The sequence below is a fragment of the Tyto alba genome, unplaced genomic scaffold (assembly GCF_018691265.1).
Source record: "Tyto alba isolate M040663 unplaced genomic scaffold, T.alba_DEE_v4.0 Super-Scaffold_21, whole genome shotgun sequence".
NCBI lineage: Eukaryota > Metazoa > Chordata > Aves > Strigiformes > Tytonidae > Tyto > Tyto alba.
The window spans coordinates 13561387-13567386 of record NW_024881295.1 but is presented as its reverse complement, the minus strand read 5'-3'; the positions used below and the strand labels follow the sequence as shown (position 1 = coordinate 13567386).

General features: G+C 42.0%; 1 protein-coding gene across 1 annotated transcript in view; it reads left to right on the top strand.

Moving 5' to 3' along the window:
* Nucleotides 1-298: 298 nt before the first annotated feature.
* Nucleotides 299-6000, top strand: part of PIK3C2G (phosphatidylinositol-4-phosphate 3-kinase catalytic subunit type 2 gamma) — a 317803-nt gene continuing 312101 nt past the window's right edge. The window contains exon 1 of the mRNA XM_042795497.1: nt 299-359. The gene's annotated coding sequence lies outside the window, so the exon portion shown is untranslated. The remainder of the gene's footprint in view (nt 360-6000) is intronic.

Below are 6000 nucleotides of genomic sequence, written 5' to 3'. Positions count from 1 at the left end.
AAAAAAAAGAGAGAGAAGAGTACCAGGTATTTTCCCTGTTGATAAAATTGACTTGCTTTTTCGTCGTGATCTGTGTAGCAGCTCCCGTGACGAGCTGCGCGCCGGAGCAGGGAAGGAAAAGCAGTTTCCACCGGGTGTTTTCATGAGCTTCCGCGGGCGGGAGGTCCACGCAGCGCACCACGCCGCCAGGGGGCGCTCCGGGCGGGGCGGGGCGGCGTGACCCGCCTCGCGGCGTGGGAGGAGGCGGCCGGGACTCCCGAAGTCCCTTCTCTTCCACTACGAGACGATACCAGAGGGACTAATCCTGCCTGCAGAAGGGCTACGTCTGTTCCTATGGCAGCTGCGGGAAAACGGCAGCGGTAGTTTTCTTTTTTTTTTTTTTTTTGGGGCGGGGGGGGAGGTGTGTGGGAACGACACCCGAGACGTGCGTGGGGAGGAAGGCTGACGTGGCCCGCGTGGCGCCGGCTCCGCCGGGACGAGCGGCCGCAGGTCCCGTCCGTGCAGGGGGCGGCTGCCCCTGGGCCCGCGGGGCCCTGACCCCACCGCTCCCCCGGGTCAAGGCTTCCACTCCCGCCCGTGGCAGCCCCGCAGCTGCAGCCTGTGGAGGCATCGTTGTTGGTTGGTTGGTTGGTTGTTTTCCCCAGGTTTCACTGTCCAGCCCAAAACGCCCACCTGAAATGATGATAACTTTCCCAGTTGTGTGGTCCACAAAAGCGTTTGCATTGATGTTTTTGCACAAATACTGGTTTGCATTAAATTGTGGTTTTCAAGGCGTTCTTGCTTTTGAGGTTGCATTTAAATCAGGTACCCCACTCCCTGGACTCGAGCAAAATTCACCTCCCCCAACAGCCCATTAACTCATTTAACCCATTAGGTTAAAATTATGCAGAATAATACAACCATTAATCAGATTTACCCCTACTCTCATTTGTTCCATGCACCCCCCCCCAAAAAAAAAAAAGGTCCCCAACCACACGGAGTTTCATTCGTGTTATTTACAGGGCCTACGGTGTCCCCTGCGTCGTGTCGCGGTGCTGTCAGGGAGTGCTGTGTGGTGCAAGCCAAAACGTGCCCGTGAGAGCACTGACACCACGGCCAGGCACGGCCGGCCTTTGCCTGAGCCCTGGCCCCGCTGAGTTTGCGGGTGCAGACACAGTGGCTGAGCCTCCTCGCGAGTCATCCTCAGCGAAGCTGCCAGCCATTTACTGTGCAAGCCCTGATGCTGAATTCGACTAGTGAAATATCTTGGCAGCTCATCTCACGAGAGTGATGAACACGTACTGTCTATATAGCTTGTGTGTGACAGCGAAGGAGATACTACAGCCTGCTTCCACCTCAAGCACTTGCTGAGGTTCCCCAGCAGCACCATGAAACTCTTACCCTGGGCAGAGTTTCGGATGCCTCTAGGCCTTCCCACCAGCTAGTTTCATTACATCTCGCTTCTATAAATGTTTAGGGTGTTATTCTGCTGCTGTTCGTGGGAGTGTTCTAGCATGCAGTTAGGTGTGAGAGCAGAATCCACGCACTGGACTTGTAAAATTTTTAGCTGTCTGTTGAGAATTCATCACAGTTACACAATTTGAAGTAGTAGTGAGCATTTGCAAGCGTGAAAAGTGTTAGGTAAGATGTCTTAGTGTGTGCCAGATATTGTTTCATTTTATTTATTTCATGGAATAATTGATAATGTCAGTGATGTTGGTACATAATTCGGGTAGCCAATACATCTACGGAATAACATCTTTTTTTTAAAGATGTACATTTTTTTAGTTAACCTAGGAGATATGGTTATACCTTGTTTTTATTAGATCCCTTTCTCTTTAATTCTTTTTTCTGTTGCAATATTTTTCTGTTTTCTCTGTTACGATAGTTTTGTTTCTGGTAGGAGAGTTTCAGTGTACTCATGCCTTATATTTAGACAAATGCATATACAGCAGAGAGTGCGTATAAAAGTGACCAATATTTAAGCACTTACATTTAAGAAGGAGGAAGAATATCCTTATCAGTTTTACCAATGGCATCCTTTCTTTCAAAATGAAAAATACAGGTAAGAGGTTTTCATAGTAGCCTGTGGGCGTTGCAGGCACAACTCCTGGAAGGCAATTTCTCCTGTAACTTAAAGGGATTCCGTCAGCTGCCGATCTTGCTTTTGCTTTTAAAGTTTGTAAACCAAGTCATGTGAGTTGCCCAGTACTTTTGTCTGCTTAGAGTGAATCACATCAAATGTTTGGGTGTTGTTGGCTTTTTCGTCTCTACAGTTTGGTCCAAAATTTCGCTGTTAGATAATGTGTAGGTCCATTAAACTACTGTTTCTAAAGGACTTAGTGATCTGTTTTCTACTGAGTTATAACTGGTTTTTGTGGGTTTTGAAAACAAGAGACTGAAAGGCAGTCTTTTGTTGAATTGAATTGTATTTTGTTGATTTTAAGTCATGAACTGTTTGTATTCATGTTAATTTTGAAGAATAGCCATCTTTTTTCCTTACAATGTGGAAGTGGAGAACTCAAAATTGTTTAACATCATTCATTAAGTTGTTAAAAAGGTTGAAAAACTAAATACGAAAAAGTATAAATATAAAATATATTTACCCAAATATTTGGATTAGTGTTCTGAGTAGCTGACAGCCCCCATGAACTGCACCAAGAATACAAGTTGTATAACTAGCATATTCCAACCTCCAAATGCCTTTCATGTCAATATGAGAGATACCATCAGGCACTTTGAAAGCACCAACCTATTTATAAAGATACCATCAAAAAACCTGCCTGATGCAGCTGACTTATGAATCAATTATCTGGACTTCACCAATGATATATCTATTCTGAATTTTAGAGCCATATGTTTAGAGCAACACTGTACACAGGTAGGCTATTCAGCATCCCAACAGGGTTCTTATCTTCATGTATAGGCCTGTCAAAAAGAGGGAGAAAAATGTCCTAACTGTAGGACCTGTTTCCCAGAAACAGTTTGTTAAGGAAAAAAAAAAAAAAAAAAGTTTGTGGCTATCAAGTTATATATAACTGGAGGTAGAAGGAAGAAGGAAAAGATTGATCAGGAGTAGTGTATATGGGATTGGTGCTGACAGCAGATAGTAAGTTTAATTCATCTGAAAACTATCAAAGATGGTCAGTCAGATTTTTATTTTAAAAAAAGTTTGTCTTCATTGAATGACTTAACAGAGAGACAAATTGTTTATCACGGAATGCAAGCTATTGCAGGAAAGCATAAACAGTCGTACTTGCACACTGAAGCAAGTAATTCTGCAGATATTTCTGTGGACATTAAGGCCCAATGAAGAATTTCCTGAAGGCAAACATCTAAACTGTTATGTCTGCTCTTTTCAGTTCAGGCACCTTCATTTCCTTGGTCCCAAATCCTCTTTCCATTTGTAGATGCATTTGTAAATTCAGTGCCTTTATATTAATGTGCTCATGCTCTTTTAGAGATTTGCTACCGCTTTGATAAAGCTGTGTTGCAAAGGTAGATAAAGGGTATTTTTGAAACTCTTTATGGGCAGGACCTCATGCCAGTTGTCACTTCTTGCACTGTCCTTACAGCCGGAGGTGCCGAGCTACAGCCCTGGGAACACCCTGTGAACGCCCACCTGCCTTGTCCTGGGCTGCCAGCAAAGTAACAGGCGAGACAGCTGAGGCTGGGAGTGCAAAGAGGCACAGGTTGCTGAAGCAGCTTATCCAAGGTCACTCTCCCTCTGTTTGTTTAATTTGTTTACTTCTCAGAGGAGATTACAGTGTTGAGCTGTTGGACTGAGTATTAACATTTTCTGAGTTCTCATGGGAAGTCTATGTTGTTACACATCGGCAACTAAAAGTGACAGAGCTGGCACGTTGTACTAGCCTACAAGAGTCTGCTCATCTTCCTTCCTGTAAGAGTCATATTTGCACTTAATCAGTCAGAAAAATATCCTGCCACGTTATATGATATGACTGGTGATCTGCGCTGGCAAATAAAGTGACTCTGAAGAAAATAGTGGGACTGTGTGGATAGTTGGCAATTGAATTTATGAAAATGTGACAAGTTTTTTATTGGGATTTCATATATGACACCGAGCTGTATTTTTCTAAAGTTACTGAAAATAATGGTTATGCAGTTTGCGACAGATTTTCAGAGGATAAGTCTTTGGTACTTTGGCAAATCACGACTCTTGAAAGGTGTAGCAAACTATGTGTCAGACTGCTCCCCCTGCTTCTATTCCCCCTCCCCCCCAAAAAAAAGCAAACACATGGAAGTTGTATCACCAGCTTCCTGAAGATCTGAGTTACTAACTAGGTATAACTGGTGACTTTTTATGTCTTTTTATGATTGGTAAATGTATTTGGGATGGGAGAAGAAAAACTACCTGAAAAAAAAAGATGTAAATTTCTTTGGCTAATATAACGGATTGCTGCAGATTATAAAATGGATGTGGGCTCACACTTGTAAATATGAACACACTGATAATTTGAAGTGATTGATATTTCGGTGTGGATTGGAAAATGTGACTTGGGAAAACTTGTTCTTTCTCATTAACTAAGCAATGTCAGTTTCCTGGAAGCTGAATTCATTCAGTACTGGTGATAATACTGTTCCTAACCCCGCTATAAACGTTCTCATTTGGTGACCTTATCAGCATATGGAATTCGTGGATGGAGACTGTCCACCACAAAAATCTACAGAAATTGTAGCTATAAGTAAACTCCACAAAGAGATCTGAAATGGTCCCTGGGTCATGTCTTGAACCTTTCTACATAAAGTTAATTCTAAAATTTATTAATAATTTGGGATTTATAAAGAGTATGCATGTTGTATGAGACAGGTTGGGTGCCTTTCTTCTGCAAGGTGCTCTGTACCCAAGCTCCATCCAAATTAGTGGGAAGCTGCAAGGACTTTAGAGCACCTCTGCATTCTGGCCATTTAAGCATTAATGGATTTGAGGAATTAAACAGCATGAAGCATAGCAAATATTGACCTCTCCTCAGAAAATATTTACCATCTCATTTATTGTTGTATGTCCCCTGCACTAGAATGATATGTTGACATTAGCAGCTATGATTTGCTAGGTGCACTAATGTTCTAAATTGACAAACTCAGCTATTTATTTAAAGGCCCCTTGGATTGATTTCTAGATGCTTTGCTCATTGTAAAGGCATCTGTTCCATGTTAAAATGTCACATTGGTTTTAGGTATTTCTGGCTTTATAGCATAATTTTGAGCCTCATTTATTTTATATTAACAACTTGCCAATTTTGTGAGTAATAGTATGGCAAGTGTTCGTATACATGAGGCATGTTGTAAGCTGAACATTTTCAAGCCTTGTTTAAAGAAACATTTGAAGTAGCACACAAATTTTGCAAACTTGGAAACTGAGGCATACAGCTATAAGGGATTCACTGTAATAGGTTCTCATAGCAGCTAATCCCCCTTTCCATAAAAGACTTAAGGCCTTACCCACTTGAAATGTGAGGTGTTGGGCTTCCATGTAGTCAGAAGTTTCAAACCACTTATTTTCTGTATAGAAGCTGTGTTTTCTGATTTTCAGAACCTGGATCTAAAGTCTAACATCTGGTGTATATTTGCCACGTGTCTTTCTCTGTCCATTGCTAGAGCTCCTACGTATTTCTTCTGCAGAATAGTCAGAAAGCAAAAAAAATTTCTTCCTGTCATAACTGTGTTCTGTGAGAGCCATTCTGTGTTTGAAATTAGGGTAAGCACTGAGTCCCTCATTTAACATTCACATTTTGTATTCTGGCTCACCTTTACCTACCCATCTGTGACACTCAGAGGAAGCTGAAAGAATTAGGAGAAAGGGTCAGCTGATCAGGCCAATTACACTTTCCTTTGCTGTGATTTGAAATTAAATGTAGCACAAATGTCAGATCTATCCTGCATTCTGGGACTATCCAGCTTTAAAAGCCTGTCACTTAAATTCAGACTGTAGAAACACAAGAACTGGTCAAGATGTCATTCAAAAAAATGTTTTATACTTTGCTTCATAAAGATTGGCTG